The sequence below is a fragment of the Callithrix jacchus genome, chromosome 13, assembly GCF_049354715.1.
Source record: "Callithrix jacchus isolate 240 chromosome 13, calJac240_pri, whole genome shotgun sequence".
NCBI classification, from domain to species: Eukaryota; Metazoa; Chordata; class Mammalia; order Primates; family Cebidae; genus Callithrix; species Callithrix jacchus.
The window spans coordinates 95,612,569-95,640,351 of NC_133514.1; the positions used below are offsets into that span (position 1 = coordinate 95,612,569).

At 38.3% G+C, this 27,783-nt stretch overlaps 1 protein-coding gene across 5 annotated transcripts in view; it reads left to right on the forward strand.

Moving 5' to 3' along the window:
* Nucleotides 1-27,783, forward strand: part of DCC (DCC netrin 1 receptor) — a 1,205,330-nt gene that overhangs the window by 74,303 nt on the left and 1,103,244 nt on the right. The gene's annotated exons all lie outside the window — the stretch shown is intronic.

Consider the following 27,783-nt stretch of genomic DNA (forward strand, 5'->3'; position numbering starts at 1 on the left):
TGAGGAATTTTACTCAGTGAAAGGATGGGAACATTCTTGGTGGGAGAAAGGGCCTCAAATGAAGACCCTTGGAGGAAGTCATCCTGGCATCATGGAAAAGGCCATGAACTAAAATTAGGTTTAATGAGGACTGGCTTTAGAGGAGAGTGTTAGTATCTGGTGTGGGCAGAAAAAATGATGGTAATGTTTAAAAGTGATTTATGACTTAAAGACTTATTCAGATCAATTCACTTTCAGTGCTATAGGATTGCCAGCCCGGAAGTCAGTAATTCAGGACCTTGGTATCATTACACTTACTAAGGCATATGTTCACCTTATTGAATAGTGATTCTCTTCAGTGCAACAGATACACATCTAACATTGGTGCTATGTGAAATGGGGGGAAAACATGCAAAAGTTATTGAATCATACAGTTTCTGTGCTGTAAATTTCATGTTCTTGTGAGCCGCTGTAACTTTTTAATTTAAATGCTAATGCAAATAGCCTGTAAAAGAGACAAGAGGAGAAAGCACACACGCCTTTCAGAAATCATGTAGACAGGTAGAACAGGTGTCTGATGGCAATCAAGATAGGAAGGGCTGATGGTGGCTGGCTGCCATTAGAGCTGTCAGGGATAAGGATGGCAGGTCCGACGACATTCCTAGTAACAGCTGCGTATGGCTAACTATGAGGAGTGGCCCTTGCAGTGCCCTTCCTTTAGAAGCCCCTTATTCAAATGTGAGAACAGCAGAGGTTCCCAGAGTCCAAGGTCTGAAAGTCCCTTTTGTGTAATCTCTGTCCCAATCTCAGCCTTGCTGCTGCTGCCCCAGCCTTGCCTCAGCCTCTTGAGGGATGGTGCCTTTTCAGCACAAAACACTGCATCTGCTGCACTTTCTTAAAGCTCACTTCCACAGAGCATAGGGAATCAGCTGATCTTGGCACTTGGGGCTTCATTGAATTTGTTTTGAAAAGTTACCAAGTGGTTTTGGCATGAAAAGCATTCTTGATGAATTCCCTAGGTTGGTGGTCTTTTGTATTTGCCAAGTACAGAAGAGAGAGAGAGAGAGACCAACTGAATGGTAATTTTTTGAGTGTTTTCTGTTGTTGTTGTTGTTGTGTGTGTGTGTGTGTGTTTTAATGATCCTTGTAGTGCATCTTTCTTTAGCTCTTACCTGCCCAATGGCCCTGCAGTCCTTATCCTGCCATTATGTAAACCCCTAACTGTCCAAGGTCTTAATGGTGACCCCATGAGACTCTATCATTTCTGGTAGAGCCATGTGTTTCACACCTTTCTGAAATGTCTTCTTCTCATCACATTTTAACAATGTTTTCTTAACACAGAATGTGTTCCTTTAAAGAAATCTGGAAAACAGAAAAATTAGAAGATCTTTATCAACATGTAGATAATATATTTGTTGTTTTAATCTTAATTATTTTAAGCTTGGAATTAAGGAATTAACAAAAAGAGTGAGTGAATGCATGAATAAATGAATGGACAAAAATGACACATGCATGTTTAATTCATCTCCTTAAGACCCTGCTAAGTGATTGATTGGCAAATCTAAAGAACAATTCACATCCAGATGTTTATAGCTAAAAATATCCTAATATATTTTCTCAGAGATACAGAAGGAATTCTGAAGCTTGTGATAATATTTGATTGTCATTGGAGCTCTTGGTCCCCTTAGAATCACATCAGAATTGTCAACTCTGTTTTATTGGCTTAAATTTTTTTTTTGGCTTAAAGAACATGGCACAGAGTAGAGCCTGTGACATTTACCTTCTATATTTCATCCTACTTCATCTGCAAGATGATAGTTCAGAAGACTATAGTTTGTCCCAGAGTAAGGATAAAGATGGATGTACAACCTGCAATGAATGTGCCCTTAAGATTGCTCACATCATTCCGGGATGGCACAAAAAGATTCATTGCCAAATGTAAAATGCATAGACAAGTGCTTTGTGAGGGTGGAAAAGAATAGCTAGGAATCATGTAGAAGAAAGGAAGCAGCAATGGGGTGGATTAAGAATTAGAGCAATGTAGATATCCTATAAAATGGAATACATGAAGAAGATTATAGATGAACCCAAACAAGGGGGAAAAGAAACAAGAATGAGGAAGGTTGGTCAACAGCCACCTTTCTGGACTAGTCTGTCTTCCAGTGCTTCTCTTCGCCACTGTTTGGAGGGCTTGCCCAGGTGGTGGTAGGACCTTCAATTTGCAGACCTGTGTGTTAGGTAGGACAGAATTGAGCCAATGGATGAGCCACTTAGTGACATTAATTTATTCAACAAACTGAGTCAGAAAAATTGAAAGTTCATTTTGATCATTTCACCTCCTTTCCTGGAACACATTGATTCATTCATTTATTTCGTTAAAGAATATGTATATGGTACTAACCATGTGCCATGCTCTGTGTTAAAGCCTATGGAAATGGAAGGATAAATGTTGCTCTTCTGCCTGTAAGTGGCTAACAATCCTCTTTGAAAAAGGCAGAAACACCCAAGAAACCTATGCAGTGCCCTATGGGCTGTATACACAAGTACAGAAGACAATGATAAACAAGTCCTTCAGAAGTAGAGGTATTTTCAAACTGGAAGATCTGTAAAGTTGTCAGAGTGGTAGGGTTTAAGCCTTGATTCTGGCAGATGGGAAGGCAGATGGGAAGGAATTCTGACTGGGTCTCACAATTGGACCATGAAGGATCTGAAGCACTTGCTTCCTATCCTCAGGAGGTGACTGCCTCAGCTCAAGGTCTCTTGACTACACAGACCATCAAACCCCTAGCAGATGAACACAGAAGAGGAAGTGGCTGAGACGAAGCCTGCTTTTCTCCTGTCAGGAAAAAAAAAAGTTTTCATTCTGTCAGTAGGCAGAGAAGGAATGAAAGAGCAAATTCTGGCCAAAAATGACCATTGGTTCCTGTTTACACATATGTGCTGTGGGTTGTTTTCAAATCAAATTTCTGTAATCCATCCTCAGCTGTTGTGGTTTATGGCATTGATGAGTAAGAGTAAAGAATTGGAATGCACAGGAGAGATCTGGAAATGTATTTGGGACTGAAACACATTTCTTGAATGTGTTTAAAGTGTGATCTTTTCTTTAAAAGTAAGATAACTTTTTGAAGACTAATACGTTGTGAGTTTAAAATAACCCTCTGGTAATTCTGTGCGAATGGGTGAAATTTTTTTTCCAAGACTCTCTCCCTTCCATTGCAATAATGTCTCTAGGACCAAGAATTGTTTATTGTTCACCCTTTCTACAGAAAGGTCTAGGATATGTCTCAGTGAGTGGTGAGAGTTCAGTAGATTCTTGTTCTGGGACCCTTTATGGATGTTGATGAACTTTTATGTACATGAAAATTTCTTGGCTTCTAATCAGTCTTCTAATTGGATTTGAGGTGCATCATATCTCACTCTACAAATTTGCTTTAATACTAAATATTATATTAAAACCTACCATGTGTTAGGCACTCACTGTGTATCAGATAGTGTGCTAAATATTGTATTGCTTAATTTTCACAATCACCCTTTGTGCCAAGAGCTATTAGTACCAATTTCCAGATGAGGCACCTGTCTGTTCCCCAGAGGAGGGACCAGAACCAGTACCTTTCTAATTCTAAAGTTCAAGCTCACAACCAGTAAGCTATATTGCTTTGCATACTCCTCTCAACCGTATATTTTCTTCCCCAAGGAACAAAGTTCACCCGGGAAGCACAAATGTTAGAGAGGAAAAGCCATGGGTATTTTAGATATATCTAGTGTTTTAGTCAAAGAATGGCTATACAGTGAAGTAGGGCATGGTTTTTCTCCCAATATTTCCTGAGTTAAAATATAGATGTTTTGAGCCACATAGTGTGATGTTAGTGGTAGAGCTAAATCAGGCTTTGGCTTCTAATCCAGCCCTCCAACTAGGCAACAGGATCGGCCTAGATCCTAATTAAGAAACTGCCATATTGTTTCTAAATTGAGCAAAGCCCTTATTGAGTTACCTCTGCCAATTCATAATGGGAGAATTGATGGTTGGGGAAATTGGAAGTCCTGATGCAGATTGTCTGCATGGGATTCAAACCAGGCCAGTCAGTGGGGAACTTCCTTCTACATATCAAACCTAAGATTATTGCCAAAATATCTTATTTATTTTATATGTCTCTCTCTTTTTTTCATTCATTTTTTTATTATTACTCCTGTTTTCCTTTTCTTATTTTCTTTTTAGTTGTATAACTTCATGGGGTACAAGTGGAATTTTTTTACATGCATAGATGGTGTACTGGTCAAGTCAGGGCTTTAGGGTATATATTGCCTGAATAATGTACATTGTACCCATTAGGTAATTTCTCATCATGCATTTTTTCCTACCATTTGACAGATAATGCTGTTAAGTCTAGACATTTCCCATATTAGAAAGTTAATAGGCTCCACTAGCTTAGGCATAATATTTGTAAACTATGTTACAAAATAATACACTGGCAAAACTCATGTAGTTCTGATGTTACTTGTCAATATTCTTTTAAGGAGGTATTAATGAAACACATAGTTGGGCGTGGCTCAACTTGTGTCCCTCTTCTCTTTCTGCTTCTGTCAACTTCAGATAGATCCCTGCGTGTCAGGGGGCCCTAAGTCTCATGATGAACCATGCCTTAGTGTGTTAGACTGGTCCCCTACCTAATCCAGAGCTGATGCTCAAATTGCAGTTTCAGCTGGTGTCTGAGTAGATTCAAGTTTGGTGCTATCATGCAAAGATGTCTGGCCACAAGTATACCATGTACTATCAGCAGGTTCTATGTCCCATTACACAAGCATTTATACACTGGGAATGTCACAACTATCCCGCACAGCCAATAGAAATTTGGCAGCCCATTGCCAATATCTGTGAAAATGCTTGCTTATAACTCTAGTCAGCAGCGTTTTATAGACTTTCCTGAAATTGAATAAGAAAAGAAAAATAAAACATTTTGGGACTTGGAGGATTCTTCCCACCCTCATTCATTAGGATCCCAGGAAGAAAGGCAAAGTCTTTGGAGGCAAACTGAGTTTGAATTCCAACACCACTGGATAGAAATTATGTGACTTTGACTTGTGGTGCATTAAGTTCTCATACATAAAAGGAAGATAATATCTACCTCCCATTGTCTTTGAAAGAATTTAATGAGTGTTTATTGTCTGTGAACATACAATATAGGTGATAAATATAATATTTCTCATTATCTTTCTGGTTTTCTAATTCCTGATATCAAATGTTACCCTAGACATTAGGCTTAAGATCTCACACTTGTTATCTCAGTGAGGTTCTTTAACTTGCATGGAAGCACTTAACAATTCCTATTTCTAGGTCCCATCTTAGAGATCATCTACGATTAGATTTGAGTTTATGGCTAGAATGTTGTAGCTTTGAAACAGCTTTCAACAAGAGCCTGTACCAGCCTGACCAAAGCACTTGTACCTTCTGATGGTGAAAATCTGTGTTCTCCATCCTATCATCTCCATGGCAGTGAGAACATATGAAGGTAACTGATTGTGCATGAATCATTCCTTACTAAAGTCAGTTCTAATGCCAGAATTTTTTTTTCTTTCTTTTTTTTTTTTTTTTTTTTTTTTTGCATTGCTTACTCCAACTGAGAGCTTGGGCTAAAGCTATACCCCATTTGACATCTTTGAGAATCTTCCTTTTCCCTTTGTTAACTCAAACATACAGGGTCATGGTGTAAGAACCCAGTGGGCACAAAGATTATATCTGGATTGAAGTGTAGTGTGATGACCAGTTTTACTTATACCATAAAAGAGTCTATGTTTTCCCAGAAACAAATCCCCAAAGAAAGTAGATAGATTTCCAAACAAATCAATAACCACCCCAGTAACCAGCAACAAAAAGACCTACAAGGCAAATATCTGTTTAATAGGCCTGATCTTGCCTAACACCCACTGATAGTTCTGAAGAGAATTAGTTCTGATTGATCGGCTTTAGTTAGTCTTTGTAAAGGATACCTTGCTGCCAACATGTAAGTAGGTGAAGATTTACGAACAGCTTAGTCACTGTGCAATTTTTTTTTTTTTTTTTTTTTTTTTTTGAGACAGAGTTTCACTCTTCTTACCCAGCTGGAGTGCAATGGCGCGATCTCGGCTCACTGCAACCTCCGCCTCCCGGGTTCAGGCAATTCTCCTGCCTCAGCCTCCTGAGTAGCTGGGATTACAGGCACGTGCCACCATGCCCAGCTAATTTTTTAAAATATTTTTAGTAGAGACAGGGTTTCACCATGTTGACCAGGATGGTCTCGATCTCTTGACCTCGTGATCCACCCACCTCGGCCTCCCAAAGTGCTGGGATTACAGGCTTGAACCACCGCACCCGGCCCTGTCACTGTGCAATTTTATATCTCTTTGTCAAATGGCGTGTGGAATATGGCATTTTTTCTTTGTTACCAGAGAAATTAAATTTGATGATTAGTAACTATCTGTGATCATAATAACAAAAATCCATTTTCATTAAAAATAATATTAAAGATTCTTTGAATACTTACAATGTTATTCTTAATTCTTGATATACTTTATTTCTTAAATCCTGACAATAGTTCTATGATGTAGGTGCTGTTTTCAATTTGCATGTTATAGAGAAGAAAACTGAGGTTCAAAAATTATATAACATGCTTAAGATCATAGAACAACTTAATGGTGAAGTACTATAATCCAGATCCAATCTCCAAGTCTAGGTTCTTAGCCCTTTCACTGAGTACTTAACTACTGAAAGGGAAATTAGAAATGACCTAATATCACCTCCTCATTGTAATGAAAAGAAAACTGAAGTACAAAGAGCTGAAGTGATTTGTCCAAAGTCACACAGATACCTAGTGCCAAGCCCAGAATTAGAACTAAGATCTGCTAATGTTCATTAAGATCGATACATCCCTTTCCCATACACTACATCCAGGGTTATTGCTCTCTGTTAACTCTCTGTTCACTGAGAAATTTTTTAAAAAATCTTTTAAGAGAAGGAAGAGAGGGAGAAAGGAGGAGATGGATGGAAGAAAAGAGAAAAATGGAAAGTAGAAATTCAGATTTAGGTCAATTATACCAGACAAAGTGTCAGGTTTACGCAGTGGAAGGCGTGAGTCTGATCCCTTTGACACAGCCTAGTGACAAATCAGAGGGTGTGCCACTGCAGATATTGAAGACAAATACACTCCCGATCTAAAGCAGCATCTGTTTTTAGGAATGATTCCTCTTGTAAGGAAAGATGTTGAAACTTACCGGGTAGTAACTATAAGGTCAACTGTAGGGTTATTTTCTTACTCCCATCATGATAATTTCACTCTGTTTCAATCAGGGTGTACAAGTTCCAAGGCCACATTCTTTTCCTCTTCTCAAAGTTCAGTGCCTTCTTCCTCGTAGAAATCAGAGAATGAGGTAAACTTTTTCTTTCTTGCTTGCTTTTTGGCACATTTCGTGAAACACTCAAAGTATTATATCACACAGCTGATCTGGAGCCAAAAGGCAAACAATCCACCAAAGTAGCTCTTGTTCAACAAAGTCATATCTCTAGGACTAAATTCTCCTGGCTTTGTGGCTCATCTCTTTATTCCTTTTGGCCTGGCATTTTGAATGCTACCATCCTTATTCTCTTTAAAATATCTTCTTGCAATTCTCTGTTGTCCTCTCTCTGCAGCCTCTTCTTTCTCCCTTAGTTCTACTTCCACTAAAATTGCCTCTCTGCATATTGATCAGCTCTCTAATTTCTTTCCCTGAGAATATTCACGGCTGCCTTGCTTAATGGCAGGTTGGTAAGCAGAATTATGTTTAATTCAAACCATTTTCATCAACCTGTTCTTTGACTCTTTAACTGGAAGTCTTCAGAGAATGTGTCTACTCTGTTAGTACAGGAAAAGTAGAAAGAAATATCTGCTCATATGCCATAATAAGATTAAGTAAAAATATAAAAAGGTGTTTGTTCTAATCAGGATGATACAACATACAGAGAAATAAACATCATAGAAAGACTTGAAAGGAGATATATTTGACTTGAAAAAGATTTGTGTTTTAATATGTACCATCAGAACTCAACAACAATAAATTATACACCTGCTTTTAGAGTTTAATGGATAATTTAATCAAATGTGCTTTTAATTGAACAATTTGCTGATGTAAATTACTATTGTCATCATTAGCCGTGTTATTACCAAACTATTGCAGAATCTAAACTTGGTACTAGGCATTTTGTGTGAGACAGACGAAGCCATGGCAGTTGATTATAATTTTTGAAATAATTTTTAAAATCTTTATTTCACTGAAATAAAGCACCAGACAAACAAACTAACAGAAGGCTCTGGCTCTTCAATCAACAGATATGTTATTAATCCAACTGTATTTTCTCTAACCCCTGGAAACACTGGTGGGATGCAAAGCATATAATTAACACTGTGGCTAGTAAAGCTAGTCATGTGTATAATAATAGAATTAACAGACAGCCTTTAAAATGCCCAGTGACTGAACTTTTCATATTTCAGAAGAGAAAAATGTGCACATAGATGAATATTTTATCCAATTATTTCCTGCCATCACCAACTCCTACCTCTCTTTGATACTTTACTTATGCTATCTAAACATCCTCATGCCATTCTAAATTTTATGTTCATTTATACGACACAAGTGACTAATTTTTGCTGATGTCCATAACTGTGTTTGAGGCCTTTTTTATTGAATGTCTGTTAAATACCAGGTACTGTGCCGAGCATTTTATGTGTGATATCTAATTTAGGCCTTTCATCAACCTATATAATTGGTGTTACTATTGCTAATTTACAATGAGGAAACTGAGGCTCAGGAAAGTTATATAAATTGCATTAAAGTACATAGCTGGTAGGTGACAAAGCTGAGATTCACACTGAGGCATGTGTGAGTGTCTTTCTGCTAATAGACATTACCCTTGAATTTTCTGAGAAAAACAAAAACATCTGCTGTTTTTAGGATGCTAAAGCACTCTTTCTGTTTGATGTTAGAGTGATAAGCGCATATTAATGACTTTTCACCATCTAACTTTTTTTAACTTAATGTATTTGGCTGTGTGAATGTTTTCTGTGTAATCAAATGAATTCACCATGGTTCTCTTTATTTGTGTATCTGAACAACAAATAGCAACACAAGGCTCCTCTCACCTATTTCGGTCAACTAAGCCACATCTAAAGCACAGAATGGCCATCTTCTCAAATCTCTCCTTTGAGAATATTGTCATTCCATCAGAATAACACTCACCCAAAAGGAGCTCCATTATGACAAATCTTAATTTCTATCTAACTCAATGCAACATCCCTTTATTACCATTAACAGTCGTAGCTTTGCTGGGAATTCTAAAGTGATTAAAACCTGGTTCTTCCTTTTAAGAAGCTTAGAGAGAAGGAAAACCAAATTTTCTCTAACAAATCAAGAAGTGAGTAAGGGCTACAGAGAAATAATGGCTTTTGAGCTGGTCATAGGAGGATCAACAGGATTTGAGAGGTGGATAAGGTATAAGAATAATTAAAGTAGAAGAAAGGTACAAGCTGTATGGAGCATAAAGCAGATTTTAGCAGAGAATAAAGTATATGCAAAATATTTGTGGAAGAGAAGTTGTACTAGAAAGGTGAGCTAGGATCAAGCTGAGCCTGAAGAGCTTTTAGAGCCCCCAAGAGACATCCAATCTACATTCTCTTGGTAGCAGAGAGCCTAGGGAGGGTTTTAGACCTGAGAGTAATAAGAATACATCTCTTAGAAACATAACTCTGACAGCCAAGCGAAAGGCAAATGAAAATGAAGGGAAACTGAAGGTGGGAGATTATCAGGAGGGTGCTGCAATGGTTCAGGTAAATGAGGATGTATTTCTGGACCCAGGCAACAGTGGTGAGGGAGTAAACAGAAAGATGTGAATGTAACATACTTTTAAAGTATAAGAAAAAAATATATTGGCTAATTGGATGTGAGATGTAGGGATAAGGAAGAGTCAAGTGTGACTCAGAGTTTCTCACCTAAGGCAGGCAAGTAGCTGATGATTCTGTTTGCTGGGAAAGAGAAAGCTTGGGACAATGATGAGCCTGGTAGATGATGAATGTGCTTGGATGCTTCGGGTTTGTGGTAGGAATCTATGGAGGATGACAGTAAAAATACTCATTAATTCTCATCTCTTACATATATGCAAATGACAAAGAGGAGCTGTGCAAACCCTCTGTGGAATAAGCCAGTTTATGTTTGTAGTGTTCCAGTTATTTGGCATTTCCAATAGGGAATTTCCAATTGAACTGAAACACAGTTGTTTAGGAAGAAATAAATGCTGAAATAATGCACATCATGAACTCAGGGATCGAGAAAACACTTTCAAATAATTTTTTTTAACTAAGAAAATTTCAGGCAGCACCTAAAAGTATGATTGCCTTCACTAGACACTTTAAATTACTTTCTACACAACTTCTTAATCCTCTTTTAATGCCCAAATCTTTTGGAAGAATTTACAAACTCCTTATTTATGTGTTTTTATCAGAATGAGTGGTTTAGATTCACCCCACAAAACTTGAGTGATTAGCCCATCCAAAGAGGGACACATATGGAAAGATGCTTCCTCTTGCCATTAATACCCTATAGAATGATCCTCAAAATATGGTTCCTGGACCAGCAGTATTATCATCATCAGCAGAGAACTTGTTGAAATGTAAATGCTTGGACACTCACCCAAATATACTGAATCAAGAATGCCAGCAAACGGCACTTCTATGAGTCCTCCAGGTGATTTGGAGGCTTGCTGCATTTGTGAATCACTGCTCTAGTTCCAGAGGTAAAGACTGATGAAAAAATATGAAAAGCAATAATAAAGAAGAAAGAAAAAACATTAAAATAATGATCAGCATTCACTTTCTCTTTGAACAAGTGAATGAGCATTCCTTGGGGGTGTAACAGTTATGCTCCTTTCGTTTCCAATACAACAGATGATTATTGATTCCAATACAACAGATGATTATTGAGAATCCAATTAGTGCCAGGGACTGTGCTAGGTGTAGCATATTCAAAGGGGAAAAATTCTGTGGTTTTTCTGTCTTCTGAGAAGAAGAAAATGAAAAAGAAAAAAAGTATGTTCAACTTAAAGTTAATGGTACGTTGTGGTTTTGAAGAATTAGATGGGCTTGGCTGTTAATGGCTTCAATGCCAAATGAAATGCTCAGTGAGTACCCCCGCAACAAGTACAGTGCGGGGCCGTGGCTCCACTCAGCCTGGCCACGTGTCCTAAATTCCTAGGCCACAAGTGTTTCTGGGACAGTAGTCTTTTTTCACTAGGCATAATCACCACTTACCAAGCATCTCGCCAATAAGCTTCATGTAACAAATATCAAGCCCTATTTGATTCATCTTGCACTGCCCATTCTGTCTGAAGGGGATAGCTTTCAGGCCCTCCATCCATCTCGCCTGATGATTCCTTGGAGCTCAGCTAGAGAAATCATCCCTCAGACTCTGACACCTTTGAAACCCGAGAGCATTTCAGTAAAGCATTGGAAATGTCAGAACTCCCTCTGCTGATTCTTCTTCCTCCTATTTTATCTCTAGCACACCCTTTGCTGCACTATTTGCCACTTTTATCTTCTTTCCCTGATGGCTTTTATTATTATTTTTTTTTTTGGTCCTGTCCAAGCTTTGAAATCATTGCTGCTCCTTTTTGTCGCCCCTTGTCACTAGCTCCCTGGGTTTCATTGACCACCACTTATCTCCGCTGTGTTGCACGCATCTTGTTGGTTCTTTCTTTAATAATACATGGTTTTCATGATCTGGAGTGGAGAGACTCGGGTCTCAGGTCTGGCTACTAAAACTGGAAGTTTATCCTGCTGACTTGTGTCTCCTTTGATGTAAGAGGACATTTGCAGCTCAGCGGCAGATTTTTAGCTTCTTTGATGTGCTCTTCTTATTCTGATTTGAAGTACGTTATGTTCCTTTTATGTTCAAGAGGGACCAAATAAAGGAATGTCCCTCCTGCCTCTCACATCTGATTTTTGCCTAAGCACCCTCTGTTGTTGTTCTTGCAAGGGAGTGGTTCTTTTGACAGTGTGTAATTTCATTAATGAAAAACAAATAATATCAGACAAGATAAATGTCATCATTTACGAAATCTTAGGCAGCTCTTTATCTCTCTACTTTGCTTCGTGTAGCATTAGCATAAATGGTAATTTAATGCAAGGAGACTTGGCTGCAGATAAATACAAGTCAAACTTGAAAGGAGTTTAATACTTGATAATCACTTATGGACATTGTGATTAAATACGCTATTACTCTTTTATTTTTAAGCTACAAAGCCAAAACCAAGTACTATGAGTGGATTTGTCTTGAAACCTGTAGTGTGCAGGAATGCCCCTGAACTCACCTGTGGCTTATACTGGCCCAGATATTGCCTTTTCTGGAGACTTGAGAGAAGGAAATCGGCAAAGGGTAATTCTGTCCTGTCCTTCCATCTTTTACTTTCCCTCTGTACTCTAATATCTGGCCTTTCCTGTGTATATAAGCAAATAAAAACAAAAAAGAATCTGAAGTCTGTCACAAATTTATTTATTTTTTAACAATCTTTGTTAGAGAGAACATCAATCTAGATTATTCTTGTTAATGAAGTTTACGGACAATGTGAGCATTATATTCATTTTTAACATTCCGTTTTTTAGGTATACAGCTCTCAAATATTTAACTAGGTATTGGAGAGCTGTATGCCTAAAAAACTGAATAGAAACTCTATTATTTCGGGTTAATTAGTACTCAGTAATATTTTAAAATTAAGACCTCTTACATTCAATTTCAAAATCAGGTTCGAATTTATTTTTATCTGTTTACAGTACTGACATTGCTTTCATATCCATTCATTCATTTGAATATCATTTAGGTGAGAAGGACAGGACAGTTATTAGTGCTATATTACAGATGAGGTAATGAAGGCTCAAAGATCAGTGCATTCTGGGACTAGAGTTTTGATCTAATTCAGTGCTCTTTATAGTATATCAGGTCTGATTTTGTACTTTTTTGCAATACACAACAATTTGGCAAAAAAATAATTGTTTTATATACACTAAAAATTGGTTAGTCATCATGACTAAAAACCATAAAGAGAACCATGTATGTGAATTCTAACACATTAGGAATATGTTTTTGCTGTAGTTGATGAAAAACAAAGCTATAAAAATATTGTAGTGTATACATCAGGAGATTGTTGGTGATCTATTCTTTAAATGTAACTCTAGATTTCTCTCTTAAAATCTGACTATTGTCATCAGTAATAATACTTTTATACATGGACAGTCCTATTTTCGTGTTTTTAAAACTATGAATCAAGTAGCATTCTTGCAAATTTTAGGATTCATCCTTTAATCATTATTATATGCTGAGACTCAACTCTTGTCTGATTTCCCTGTGATATGGACTGTAACAGTTGAACCTAAGTATGGCAGTCAGGAGACCACAGCATTTTTTAAAAAATCACACATGTAGGTCCAGGGCACAAAAGTGTGATGAAAGCAGGAGTTCCTAATCAAATGTGTGGTATAAAGCCATTTCAATGATCAATTAGCCAACTTTCTTGCATAATCAGAGAATATTAATAAATCCTTAGAAGGGGGTGAGCAGTTATATAATCTATATTCTGATCAGTGCATAAAAGTGTTTATTTTTCTGGAGCTGTAATCCTTGGATTTACCTATGTAGTTAGCTGGCTACAATTAGATATACTTTAGACCACTGGTTCTCAAAGGAGAAAAATTTTGCTTTCCTGGGGACATTGGGCAATGTCTAGAGATATTTTTGGTTATCAAAACTGAGGGTTGCTTCTGGTGTATCATGGGTAGAGGCCAAAGCTACTACTAAATGTCCTACAACACACAAGGCAGCCCCTGCACCTAAGGATTACCTGGCCCCAAATGTCAAGAGTGCCCAAAAATGTCAATAATGTCCACCTTGAGAAACCGTGATTTAGATAAAATGTTAAGTTGCTACAATTATACACAAAATTCAACTTCCTACAAAACTATTTTTGAGAAAATATACTGATAAAACAGTGGTAATGTGCTACATGAACTATTTTTGGAAATTAAATTTGTTCTCCACTTCACTATTGCATATGTGTCAGTGGTAATAACGCCAGCAGTTTTTAATTTTTCTTATTTTTTGTAACCATAGACCCTTTGGAAATGCCAAATAATTTAGTGCACTTAGAATCATTTGGTTATTATTTGTTATTTTCTACATGTATCAGTATAAATTTCTCTTTAAGAGTAAGGCTGGCCGAGCACGGTGGCTCATGCCTGTAATCCCAGCACTTTGAGGGGCCGAGGTGGGCAGATCACCTGAGGTCCAGAGTCTGGGACCAGCCTGACCAACATGGAGAAACCCCATCTCTAATAAAAAAAAAAATACAAAATTAGCCAGGCATGGTGGCGCATGCCTGTAATTCCATGTACTCGGGAGGCTGAGGCAGGAGAATCGCTTAAACCTGGGGGGCAGAGGTTGCAGTGAGCCAAGATTGTGCCATTGCACTCCAGCCTGGGCAACAAGCATGAAGCTCCCTCTCAAAAGAAAAAAAAAAGAGTAAGAGTATGCCCTTTTATTTTATTAACACTGTACACACCAGACACCTAGTCGCTGCCCCACACCGCCCCACCCTTCCATTTAGAGGCCTCCCTGATTTCTGCAGTTTTGATAGCATTGTCTGTACCCCGACACTGTAGTATATATTCCTTATTCCAGTAAATCTTCGTTGTACACATGTGTCCTGTAGATTGCAATGCTTGCTTTTATTTTTACTTTTCTTCCAGATAACCGTAGCGCCTTGCTAGGACTAGGTGACTTGCTTATCCCATAGTTTTCCATTTGAATCCTAGGCTGTTTCCAGATTTGAGTTTGTCTCCCTGGTGTCATTAGCTTCTTCCCATGTGGGCCTTCACATTCTGCCCCATGAGGCCAGTAGAAGTGCTAGTGCCTTTTCAATCCCCTCTAATCTGCTCACCTTCCTGCCTGGATAACCCGTCAGGGCTTTGCCATTTATAATATTTATCCTTCAGCAGTTTTTCTTGCTCCCTTGTTGATTGCTTTTCTGCACCAAGAAACTCCCAGTCCCACTTGCCTCTGTGTGTGTGTGTGTGTGTGTGTGTGTGTGTGTGTGTGTATGCGTGCATGTGTGCTAAATCGATCTGTCTTCCTGCAGCAGCCTCCCTTGTACCCCACTTAGCTCTTTTCTATTTCAGACTGGCCTTTCCATGGGTGGGGTGTGTAGTAAGAGCTCCAGATCTCTCCTCTGCCTGGCTGCAGCTGCCTCCTCATCAGAGCCTCAGGTGGATGGGACCACACACACGCTAATGCTCTCTAATCCCTGTAGCTTTGTCACTTTCAGGATTGCTCAGATGCTCACCCAGCTCTGACTGGTTTCTGATCACCCTCTTGGAGGGTTGAGCTGTCTTTTCCATTTATCACAATGGTGATAGTGACAGAAATCCACCTTCCTGGCCTTTCCTCCTGGGCCAACTGCTAGGCTGCCAGCCACCCTTGAGATTGATCTTTGCCATTTCTGCCACCAGGTTTGATCTGGCCTCTGTGGGCATGTTCGCTAAGAGGCACATCAGTTTTGCTGCCCCGTGCTGGGGCAGGAAGCTCCTTTATAGACTCTCAGTTGATCACTCTTCTTCTGCCTCTTCTCTGCATCAGTTTCTATCTGTGAATGAGGGAGCACTTGCCAGGGAAAGCTCTCAGGAAGTCCCATCTCCAATAAAACATACACAATCCTTTCCGCAGAACCAATCAGGCCTTCTAAAAGATCGGACCACCCATGGCAGCCATCTCCCCGATAGTCCATCATTTCTGTTCCTCTTCCCATTCAGCTCAAAGTGGCTGGAATGCCCATCACCCACAGATCCTTCTGCCCCTCAGATCTTAGTTGTAATGCAACCACTGATTCTCTCTTACCAACTCAGAAGGGTCCTGAAAAGAGAAAATGCAAGGACAATTTTTGAAATACCTGGACATGAATGCCACAAAGTTCATCTGGACTAAAGAAAGAAGGAAAGAGCTAGGGAAAACCCCCAAGTAATATGTGGGACTATTTTTTATAGTGGTTTCTAGAAAGCCCACTCCCATATTTATTACTTAACTGAAAGAAATGATTCTGGCCATGTGCATTTTGAGACAGACATTAGTGGCAAACACTGTCATGGATGACTCCTGGGTGCCAGGGAACAAAAGGGCCCTTTATGCAGTCATTCTACACAACACTCTCCATTCTTGTGACTCAATATGCTTCCCATGGCTTGTGACATTGACATCACTTGGAAACGTCTTTCATGCGCAATACTGGGACCCACCTGACCATCTCAGACCTACCAAGTTACAATCTGCATTGTAACAAGATTTCTAGGGGCTTCCTATGTATATTAAAACATGGAATATTCTGCTTTTTCTGTTACTGCATTAAATTCTCAGAACTGGCTGGGCGTGGTGGCTCACACCTGTAATTCCAGCACTTTAAGAGGCTGAGGTGGCTGGATCACTTGAAGCCAGGAGTTCGAGAACAGCCTGGCCAATGTGACAAAAACCCATCTCTACAACAACAACAAAAAATACCCAGCTAGGCAGGGTGGCACACAGCAGTAGTCCCTGCTACTCAGGAGACTGAGGCACAAGAATCACTTGAACCCAAGAGGCAGAGGTCGCAGTGAGCCAAAATTGTGCCACTGCACTCCAGCCTGAAGGACACAGAAAGAGTCTGTCTCAAAAAAAAAAATCACAAAACAACCTTCTGAGAGATTAAGTTTCCCATTTTACAGATAGAAAAACTGATCCTCTGAACGGTGAAGACGTTTGCCCAGTGATACTGGAAATTGATCCCTCCTGTTATGACTAAATTATACTTTTTTTCTTTTAACTATGGATCACTACTCTATAGGTATTCACAATGAAGTAGGCTTTACTGTTTAAAATGTAATTTTAGATATTAGAAAGGAGAATGTTCTGGTCTCTTTAAGATGGCAAATTGCCAAATGGAAAAGACATGTCCATGGGAGACAGGGCTGTGAAAGATCCAGCTGAGCAGAGGCATGAAGAGAAAGTGCATCCTGCCTGATGTGGAGGGTTCAGAGTAGTTTACAGTCATGTGACAGAAAGAGGACACACTGGGGCTCTCCACAGGCTGGCAATCCAAAGATGGTCACAGCAAGATAAATTATGTGTTAAGGAGATAATTACTATGGCCTTTCCTCTGAACAGCAGCTGGAAATAGGCTGGAACAGATGGAGCCAGAAATAGTGAAAAGGTTGAGGGGCAGCCTCAAAAGAGAGACAGACGTCCTCAAAGGACCAGTTTAAATAAGAAGAGCCCCTGGATGGTTAAAGATAGGGATGCATATTCTGCACAGAGGATTGTACAGGTCTGTTAACCCTCCCTCTAAATAGAGTTTATAGCTGTAAGAAGAAAGAAGAAAATGAATAAATGAGATTCATTTAAAAAATGTATTTTTGTTGACATATCTTAGGGGATTGATTTGCATTGTTTTTTATGCTTATCCCAAAATTGTCTCTTCTCAGGCAAAATTTAGCCACTAGGTCTAGGCTATATTAAACAGGAACCACTGTCCACCTATATTCAAGAAGAGTTAAAATTTAGAACATCGTCTTCCTCTTTCCTTTACAGTGGCAGTAAATACTACAGTGCCTCCAGAAATTACTCAATTTAAGAGGTTATCTATTTGAATTTTCACCTGGTCAGCTTTAAATGGGTATTTACATGCCAAATTTTAAGCTTGACTGTCCCCATTCACTCCTTTTCACAAATATTAGTATTAAGAGCCAATGGAAAAATTAAGGCTTTCAGGTAGAACAGCAATACAGATAGATTCACTGATTATATGCCACTGTTCTTGCTGCTAACCATCCCCAGTTTCAAAAAGCAGATCCCAGGGGCTGCAGTTTCTTCCGGATTGGCGGCTTTCTCCCCATCCTCCCATCCAATACACACACACACACACACACACACACACACACACACACACAATTATCACCACTCCACCAGGTTCTCCACTGGGTTCTTAGAGCAGGCAGTGTTGTAGATGGCAATTGTAACTTGGAGATGTGCAAAAGTACTTTGAAAAGCAAGGAATTCTGCCACTCTGGTTGGTCTCTTGGCTTTAATCAAGAATGTCCTAAAGCACTAATTTTCTATGTGATGTTTCAACAGATGTTATGCTGGGTTACTAAGAGTGCTGTAAAATAAATAGTTTCAGTTGTATTGGCCCACCTGGAACCATGAAGGAGAAGTTTATTAATTTTTCACATTAACATAATCTACTTAGCTCATAGACTATCTTCCCATTGGAAAAATCTGCAAAATTTCATCACTAATTGTTCCAAACAAAAGTTTAAAAATTATGTTAAAGTAGAATCTTTTAAAAGTTACATTTGAGCACTGATATAAACAACCCTTTAAAACCCAATTCTCTATATGGATTGAGATATAAATTAAAATACATTTTTCATGCCTAAATAGATTGAGGCTACCATAAAAAGCAGTGCTGTGTATGTACTTGGCACTCAAGATTTTCAAGTGGCATCACTATTTCGTTATTATCTTTCATACTCTACCTCTAGGCTCAGCATACAATCTACCACTAAAATTCATGACTGTATTATGCAATAAATGGGTTACGGAGGTACATTTAGGTAAATTACTTATAGTCTTGACTGGACAGCAGCGAATCTAAGGAACCAGCAATTTCCACCTTTCAGAAGCTAGGAAGACTTGAAAAGATCAATTGAAGACCTGTGAATGGTGGCCAAACACTTTGCGTCTTCTTTTCAGCAAAGGGAATAATGAACTTTCTCTGTACTTACTGAGCTTCTCTTCTTTTTATATTAAGTGTGGGAGCCAGATGGGATAAAAAAGTTAAATTAAAAATTAATACACATTTTCCTTCAGGTTTGGTTAGGAAAGTGCCACAGCAAAAAAAAAAAAAAAAAAAAAAGCACAGTAACCAAACCACTCTTAATATTTTGGAAGAAATGGTGTGTGTGTGTGTGTGTGTTTAGTTTACTTTCCCTAATCACAGGAGAAAATACATGTAATCTCTTACTGGAGCAATCTAGTAGTATAGCTTGAGAGTACATATCAATAAAAAAACTTAAAGCTTAAAGTGAAAAAGCATACTACCCAGACTAGAAACACGTTAGCTGCAGTTTAACTTTCGGCATGGAGCCTGATTCCCTAATTTATTATGGTTTCACACCTCTATTTCAAATACATATTAGGGTGAGAAATGGCCTTAGGTGAGGCATCTGGACCATGGCTGACCTTGCCTCTGTGCTCAGAGTTCCCCCATTAGTAACTCCTGAGATAAGATGCTGAATAAGGTCATGCGTCCTGTTAAAAAGCATGAAAGGATTGAGGTTGAGGAAGAGGCTTAGGTGTTGACATTTTAAGATAACAAGGTTTGTTGAAGTTTAGACACAGATTAATTCAACCTGTTAAATAGCAGACCTCTAAGGGACGTGACATAGGACAGGATCCTTCAACAGAGAGGGACATTTGTCAACTCTGTATCAGCAGAATCTAACAGAGCTATTAATAAATATTTACCTAGTGAATAAATATTTGTTTATTAATAAAGAAATAGGATGGATACTCCATTTACCATATTGCCATTATTATGCATTGCATGCCTATAGCAAAGTATCTTGTGTACCTCATAAACATACACACGTACTATGTACCCACAAAAATAAAAAAAAAGAATGAATAAATGATAAAAGGTATAAGGAAAGAACTGGAGCATAGCTGTTTTCCCAGAAGGAAGGCATAACATGCGATGATGTTGGGACAAGTTTGGGGGTCAGGGCACGAACAGTGCTGAGGAATCAGGGTTGGATTTAAGAGAGGGGAATGTGATAAAGGGGAGTAGAAAAAGAACCAGAGTTTGCTCTTTCATGTGTGCTGTTTTCAGCCCTGCTATGATCAGAATTCTCAGTAGACCCCAATTTGAAGCACATACCCCTGTGCCATTCATCAAGTCCAGTTACAAAGGATGGGATCTTCAAGAGAATTCCATCAGAGTAATCCGCCCTCTCATTTAAACAATTCCCTCTTGAGAGAGAATTCAAGCTTACCTGCTTCAGAGTACAAATCCACAAGGATGGTTCTTAGAAGCTTGGCAAGATTCGTTTCAGTTTCTTTCTTTTTATTTTTTCTTTTTGTTTTAAATGAGTGAGTTCAATATTTATAGTACTTCTATGTCCATTTATTTCAGGCATGTGAAAGGGGCTGTTTGCCTACCCATTGAGTGTGAATTATAGGGATGACATTTAATGGTGCGTCTTCTTTTGCTCAGTGCCCTCAACAATTGAGAGATGAGCTGAAAGGGAGTGATATTGCATAGTAAACAGTAAAGGCCTCACACAATGGGAACTCATCATTTTTATTTTATTTTATTTTTAAAATGTAAGGTTTGAAAAAATAGCATGTGGTCTATTGACAGTATTCTAAATTGCACTGTTAGAAGAACATTAACTTTTTCATTTCACACTTTCTGAGCCTTAAGCACCATTGCTGTATGGGGAAATCAGTCATTTTCTGATGATTCATGTGTAGATTTGTGCCAATCAAAATTGGCCGTAATTATGCCAAGTCTCTTCTTGCAAGGAGGTTCATTGAGGGCATAGAGAAAGGAAAGCAAAAAGAGAACCATCTTCTGTAAGTGCTCTGTGTAAATTCACAAGCCATAAAGATACAAGTAATTTCATAGTGCAATGGAAATCTACTTTGAATAGACTACTATTATTATAAACCATGGATACTGATACAGCTATCTTGGGAATCACTTGATAGGGACTTAATAGCAAATCTGTGAATACATTTGTCTTTTTCAACTTTGCCTCGAGGCTATGGACATAAGAAAATAGTCAATAACATCTTTCCATGATTAATTTCCTATGAAAATCCCTGAGAATTTGGAATCACTGATTTTTATCACTGAATTCTGGAGTAGCTGAAGTCATGAGAAATGTTCATTTGTCTGAGACCATTTATTTTAAGAAACAACAATTCTTACAGCATGATACTGAATCAGGAATGAGGATAACAGGAGGCAGGAACTCCACAAAAATGGGATGAGTGGCTGGGATATTAGAAGTGAGAAATGTGTATTGATTTTTGTGTGAAAAAGAGTCATGTCTGTTTTGGTCTCCTCTACTTCTCAGGGTTCCCTTTCCTCACAATCTATGAAGTGTTATGGATCTGTTGTTACTATTTTATTTTTACCTTATTTTTAATCTGAAGTACATTATTACTTTAAATCCTATCACCATAAAAATAGAAAAAAAAAACAGGACAGTTATCTTCCTTTGAGCATTCCTCTGCCTTTTCACTCCCATTCAAAGATATTACTGTTGAATTTTTAAACACTAGCATTTTCATCTTCTTCAGCCAGACATAGTCATTTTGAGAAATTTGTGTCTATAGAGGTATTTTCTAGCAAAGTTTGATTTGATTATTGACCTTCTTTAACCTTAAAGGTACAAAAGAAAGTACTTCAAGCACCTAAGGGACTCTGGCAAATAATAGCAAACAGAAGTTCAAGATGGGTCAGGTCCCACAAAGGAAAATTAAATGTATTATTCTCACACAACAAGATTAGCAAATCATCCATAAACCCAGCCACTCTTTTCTCCTTTTTATTCTAATGAGTTTAGTATGCAATAATGATGGTACAGTCTTCATCAGAATTCTGCCAGTGAAGGGAAATTTGCAAACTCTGTTTGCAAATGAGATGTGCACCATAAACCATAGTCATCCATCATAGAGAAGTAGCTTGTGCCTGATAAAAGGCTGTTTGGTCTGAGTCAATCAAATGAGCATTATTAGAGCTTAGTATTATACTGTCCTTTAGGTGATAGAGAAGGAATGTAATACAGTTATGGAATGTAATTTTTTTATGCCTCTGTCCCTTTTGGAAGACTAAACTCTATTGTAACATGAACATCTTAGAATGACATTCATAATCTATGTTATAAAAGGAGACCTTCTCCAATTTCTCACCTGTCAAGAACAGTTAGAACTGTGTAGAGTTTTCATGATATAGCTAACACCATGAAGAAATGGTCCTCTAACTAAAATTACAGCTCATACTTGTTGATTATTAATGAAAGGTAGACTGAGCACTTGTTTCAACTAAATGAAGACAAGTGAAGATTATAACTTTTAATGTCCTTTGATCATGATTAAAAGTAATAATAATAGCAATAAGATTTTGAGCTTATAGGTCATTTAGATACCATCTGATTTAGTGGTTTTTAAACTTTTATTTAATATTGGAGCCCATTTTTCAACCAACTATGATATGGCACCAGGACATACAAAATGATCAAGGTGTAGGAGTTTTTCTTTAGAAAGAGGCAGGGGCTTTCTCACTCTATTAGCTTTCCTCAGTCACCCTCCTTGATGAACATCTCTGATATTTTGAAACACACTGATTTAACCCATTTTTCCAAAATTTACAGATTGAGAAAATAACAGGAAAAAACACTTGTAGTTTTTAATAAGCCTGCAGAACCTACAAATTACAAAGCAAATATAAAGATCCAGACATTCTTACTTCTACACAGGTGCTTTCCCTACTGTGCAGTGCTCCGCCATTACCTTGCTCTACATGAGGAGTCAGAAAGCTAATGTCTTCAGGGGACAGGCAGTTGTAAGGGGATCGGGGGTAAAGCAAGTGGTAAACTGCAAAGCTCACAACCCCGCATGAAGAAAACAGCAGTCACAGTTTCAGGGGATGCCTCCCATGAGAAAAATAGGGCCCAAGATTCCATGACTTTGTTTTTTTAAATCCTTATTTTTTAGCAGAAGTTGAAAAATCAGAACTTCAAAGTAACAATGGTAATAATGTCATACTTTAATTGAATAATAATAACTACTATACTGATAAAACAAAACACATTTACAAGCCAAATTCAGCCAGTGCCGCTAGTCATTATAAATACTATTGTTGAGATAAATATTATGATGTTGTGTTATAAGGAATATTAAAATTTCAGACATCCCTGTAATTAGATTCATGGGATGTGCCCAATACTTCTGAACAATTTGTAACAAGCTCTCATTAATTTTTTAAATAAATATTGAGGAACCCATAAGCACTAAACTCTGCTGTATAGAAAGGTCATATCCCCAGACCTTCGAGAGTACATAATCTATTGAAGAGAGACAAGCATTACAAGAGATATTTGCAAGAAGGTGAAATGAGCTAAAATAGAGGTGAAGCTATGGTGTCATGGGACAACCAACAACAGTAAAAATATTTGTATAACTCTTCTCAGAAAAGGCTTTCCTTGGGGAGTCATGAAGAATGCATAGGAGTTTGCCAGAGAGGTGAGAAAGGGAACATTCTAGGCAGAAAGAACCGCACACATACAAGAAAGGAGCTAAGGGCCCAGGCTTGATGGCTCATGCCTGTAATCCCAGCACTTTGGGAGGCCGAGGCGGGTGGATCACGAGGTCAAGAGATCGAGGCCATCCTGGTCAACATGGTGAAACTCTGTCTCTACTAAAAATACAGAAATTAGCTGGGTGTGGTGTTGCTCGTCTGCAGTCCTGGTTCCTCAGGAGGCTGAGGCAGGAAAATCACTTGAACCCGGGAGGCAGAGGTTGCAGTGAGCAAAGATAGTGCCAGTGTTCTCCAGACTGGCAACAGAGCAAGACTCCATCTCAAAAACAATAATAATAATAATAAAAGTTGCTGAGGAAAGACTTGATTAAGGAACTGCAAGTAATGAGGCATAGCTAGAGGGCACAGAGGATGGAGAGAGGGAAGACTAGGAAGACACAGCTGGACATGTAGACGAAAGCTAGTCAATGAAATATTATAAAATATATGCTAACAAGTTAGAACTTTATTGTGTAGCAGCTGAGATTATATTTAAAGACTGTAGATGGAGTGGAGCTATCCCATTTTTATTTTAGAATGATGATTCAGATGACCTGTATGAATTAGGAGAGAGAGAGCGACAGGATAAAGAGGAACCAGTTATTGAAATAGTTCCAGTCACATTGATGGGGGCTGAGAAGATGTTGAGATTGGAGGAATGAAGGAGATAAATTTGAGGCAGTAGAATTAACAAAATCGTGTTGCTGATTGGCTGAGAGGAAAAGAAAATATTAAGGATGACAGATGCCTGGGATTTCTGTCTTGAGAACCTGGACTGACTGTGTCCCATTTAACCAAGGGGAAGACTGAGGACATGGTAGGTGCTGGCTGCAGCCCAGAAAGGCTGTGGAGTGTGGTCACCTGAACCAGGTATGGAAGAGCTATCAGAACACCATGGCCAGTTCCCGGCCTGAGGAATTCACCACTAAAACGAAGTGTTTCCCTAATTTCCTCCACACATTTCAAATATAAACTAAAACATGGCTGAAAATCCAGACATCTAAATATGAGTGAAAAAAAATACTAATCTTATTAGAAATAGCCCACTCATTGGAAGACTTCTACGCCAAGAAGCTTAAATTCAGCAGAATTTATTTTTTTAGCAAACACAATTTAGTGCTAAAAACAAACAATAGTAAAGCCAATAAATGCCTGCCAAACATGACCAGCAGTATTTCTCAGCTGGTTTAATGAGCACTGAGCTACAAGGTCGAGGCAAAAGCACACAAGAATCTCTTTCTTCAAGAATACAAATTTAACATGTTTGGCATTTTATTTTGGATTTGAATATGGAATAGCTGGCTTTAGTTTATAGCAGGAGGGAAATGTTAAAAGATTCTTTTTTTCCTCCTGCTCTGGCCTAGAGTAGTATTAAGCCACATTCTCCTGTGATCTATTGCTTATAAATCTAATTTTTTTTGTTCTCAAAAATGTTTTATGATTAATCATCTCAGAAAAAATATAAAAACCATTGAAACCCTTCAGGTAGACTGTTAAACGCAGTGGCAGAGTGACCTGAGAGAGATATATATAAAGAGAGAGAGAGATATATATTTTCAATTTAAAACAAATCCAAACCTCAAGTATGATGAAAAGCAAATATAGTCATTCTGGTCAACAATTCAGCAATTACAGACACACAGTGGACCACTCTGTAATTCAAAAATTATGTGTCTCAGTGAAGTCTGTGGTTATTTGCTAAGTGAGCTACTTATTTCTTTTAATTTACAAAATCAATGCCTTTTTTGTTTTTAACGGTCTAGTGGGGGTGGGGCATGCAAAGTAGAAACAAATGCAGGAGCTACTGAACATCCGTAATATGGGCATTATTAGAAGAATAAAAGGAGAGGGAAAAACAAAAGCAACCTGATAACTTTTAGTGCAATCCCTAAATAGAAATTCTTTCAAGAGAATTTATGGCTCTTGATAACTAACAAGTGGCAGCACACTCCATTCAACATAAAAGTAATAGCAACTAATAATAATAATAATTTCCTATGAAAGCGGTGGTTACCGCAGACTCTGATTTAAAATGTAAGTTTTGGAACAGCAGGCATATTACCGATGATATTCGATATTCCAAGAGGATTATCCATAAAGAATCCTGCAGCTGCACTTATTTACCTGTCTCTTCTCAGCATCATTATGCAGACAGGGATACTGAGAAAAACACTGCAACAAAATTTAAGAGACTGCATAATTCTTTATAAATACACCCACTTTATATATTCACATATATTGTGGGCTCTTCAAATGCAAATTTTAAATGTTGTTTATCTGTTACTTCTCTGCTTGGGTCTCTGTGTGTAGTCTTTCCTTAAGGTAGTAATACATTCAGATGTTCAGTTTCTCTAACACAAGAATGAATTTTGACTATGTGAACTGGGGATTTTTCAATGAAATGTAAGGACAAAAGAGACCCAGACAAACTGATGCTTTCCTTGGGAATTAATTAGGATTCAGAGTAGCCCTCAAATATTTATACCAAACTCCTGATTTTCTGGTAAGTGGCCCCTGGTGTGGTAATCTAGCATTGCTGGTCTTTCGGGGGAAGGTAGTGTTAACAGACGGTAACTCTTGAATCTTCTACATGTGAAGGATGGAGAAACCACAGCATGCAAACTCCTTACTAGTTTTTAACTTCAAAATCTCTTTTGCCTCTACATAGCAAGTTGCTGCTCATTTTAACCTGGATTAATAAGGAAGGAAGATAATAAATTTGTAGGATGTTTGAAATTCTGTATATGCTTATCTATAAGCTATGTGATCTTTCAAGTCCAAAATGCCAAGCAAACCGGAAACGCTGATAGAACTATCACCATTTTTCTTCTTTTCCTGGCTTCAATAACTCCATCAACTACATCTCTAGATCACAGCAGATTTTTCATTGACTTTGGCCTTATGGTTTATTAACCCTTCTATAGAAATGCATCAGAATTACATTACTCTTTTGCAGATAATCCTGAAGAATACTTTTATAGGGCTTCATCATGTGAGTGTGACACTCCCATTCTACTTTGTTTTTGGCTTATTTGTATTCACGTGTCATTGGTAAACTCATCTGGCATTTTTCTAGCCATTATCTTTGGTATTGATGTTATTGTGAAGATTTGCACATGAGTGTCACAGAGTCATTGTGTGTGTGTGTGTGTGTGTTGCTGCCATTGAGATGAAGAATGATGGAACCCACTCACCAGACCCCCTGAGACTCCTGATCCCGTTAGCAGTTCCTTTTGAGGCAAGTTGAGCAGAACCTTTCTCCAATTTTAAATCTTGGGGTAATATTAGATTCGGCATAATGCCCAGAGAGACATTTAAATTCAATTGATTGATTTTTGTGCTATATTCTCAGGAGTGCTGTTTGCCAGATTCCATCTTCAGTCCTGTCTGAGCAGTTCCGAGAGAGTTATACTCGTCCACAGTAATATCCTCTGAACAATTTTGAAACAATTCTCTTCTCCATATTCTTAAACAGACATCAAAAACTTTAGTCCTCTTGTGAAAATACATATTTCTTACAGATAAAAGACACAAGGGGCACCTTAGTCTACCTAAAGGTTTCAAAAGGAGAAAATATGGCACCTTCATGATAAAGATAGCCCCGCATCATAGTCGATGATACTCTCACTGTGCTAACCCTTTGATATTGTTGTCAAACAATATCTTCAACAAGTAGCCAGTGCTAAAGATAGTGAGAGATCAGGGAGGTATAAGATAGCTTTTGCTTTCAATAAATCTTCATCACAGTTGGGAAGACTGGGTATAAAATTTAAAATATCGATATAAATAAAGGTCAGCATATGTTAAGTGCCCACAATGCAGTGGCAGATTACAGTTATTATACAACTTGAGAAGCATGGGACAGGAGCATGACTGACCTTGGTGACTGGAACAGGCTTCACAGAGGGAGATGCTTCTCACTTGGATACCCAAGGATAGGCTGCCTCAAGTTCACCAGAATGTAGGTGTGTTAGTCTGGTCTCACATTGCTATAAAGAAACACCTGAGACTGGGTACTTTATAAAGAAAAGAGATTTAATAGACTCACAGTTCTACAGGATGTACAGGAAGTGTGATGGCATCTGCTCAGCTTCTGGGGAGGCCTCAGGAAGCTTACAATCATGGCAGAAGGTGAAGCGGGAGCAGGTACCTCATACACCTGGAGCAGCAGCCAGAGAGAGAGTGGAGAGGTGTCATACTCTTTTAAACAAGTAGATCTCATGAGAACTCACTCACTATTGAGAGGATAGTACTAAGGGGATAGTACTGAACCATTCATGAGAAATCCAACCCCATGATACAATCACCTTCCACCAGGCCCCACCTCCAACATTGCAGATTATATTTCAACATGAGATTTGGTAGGGACA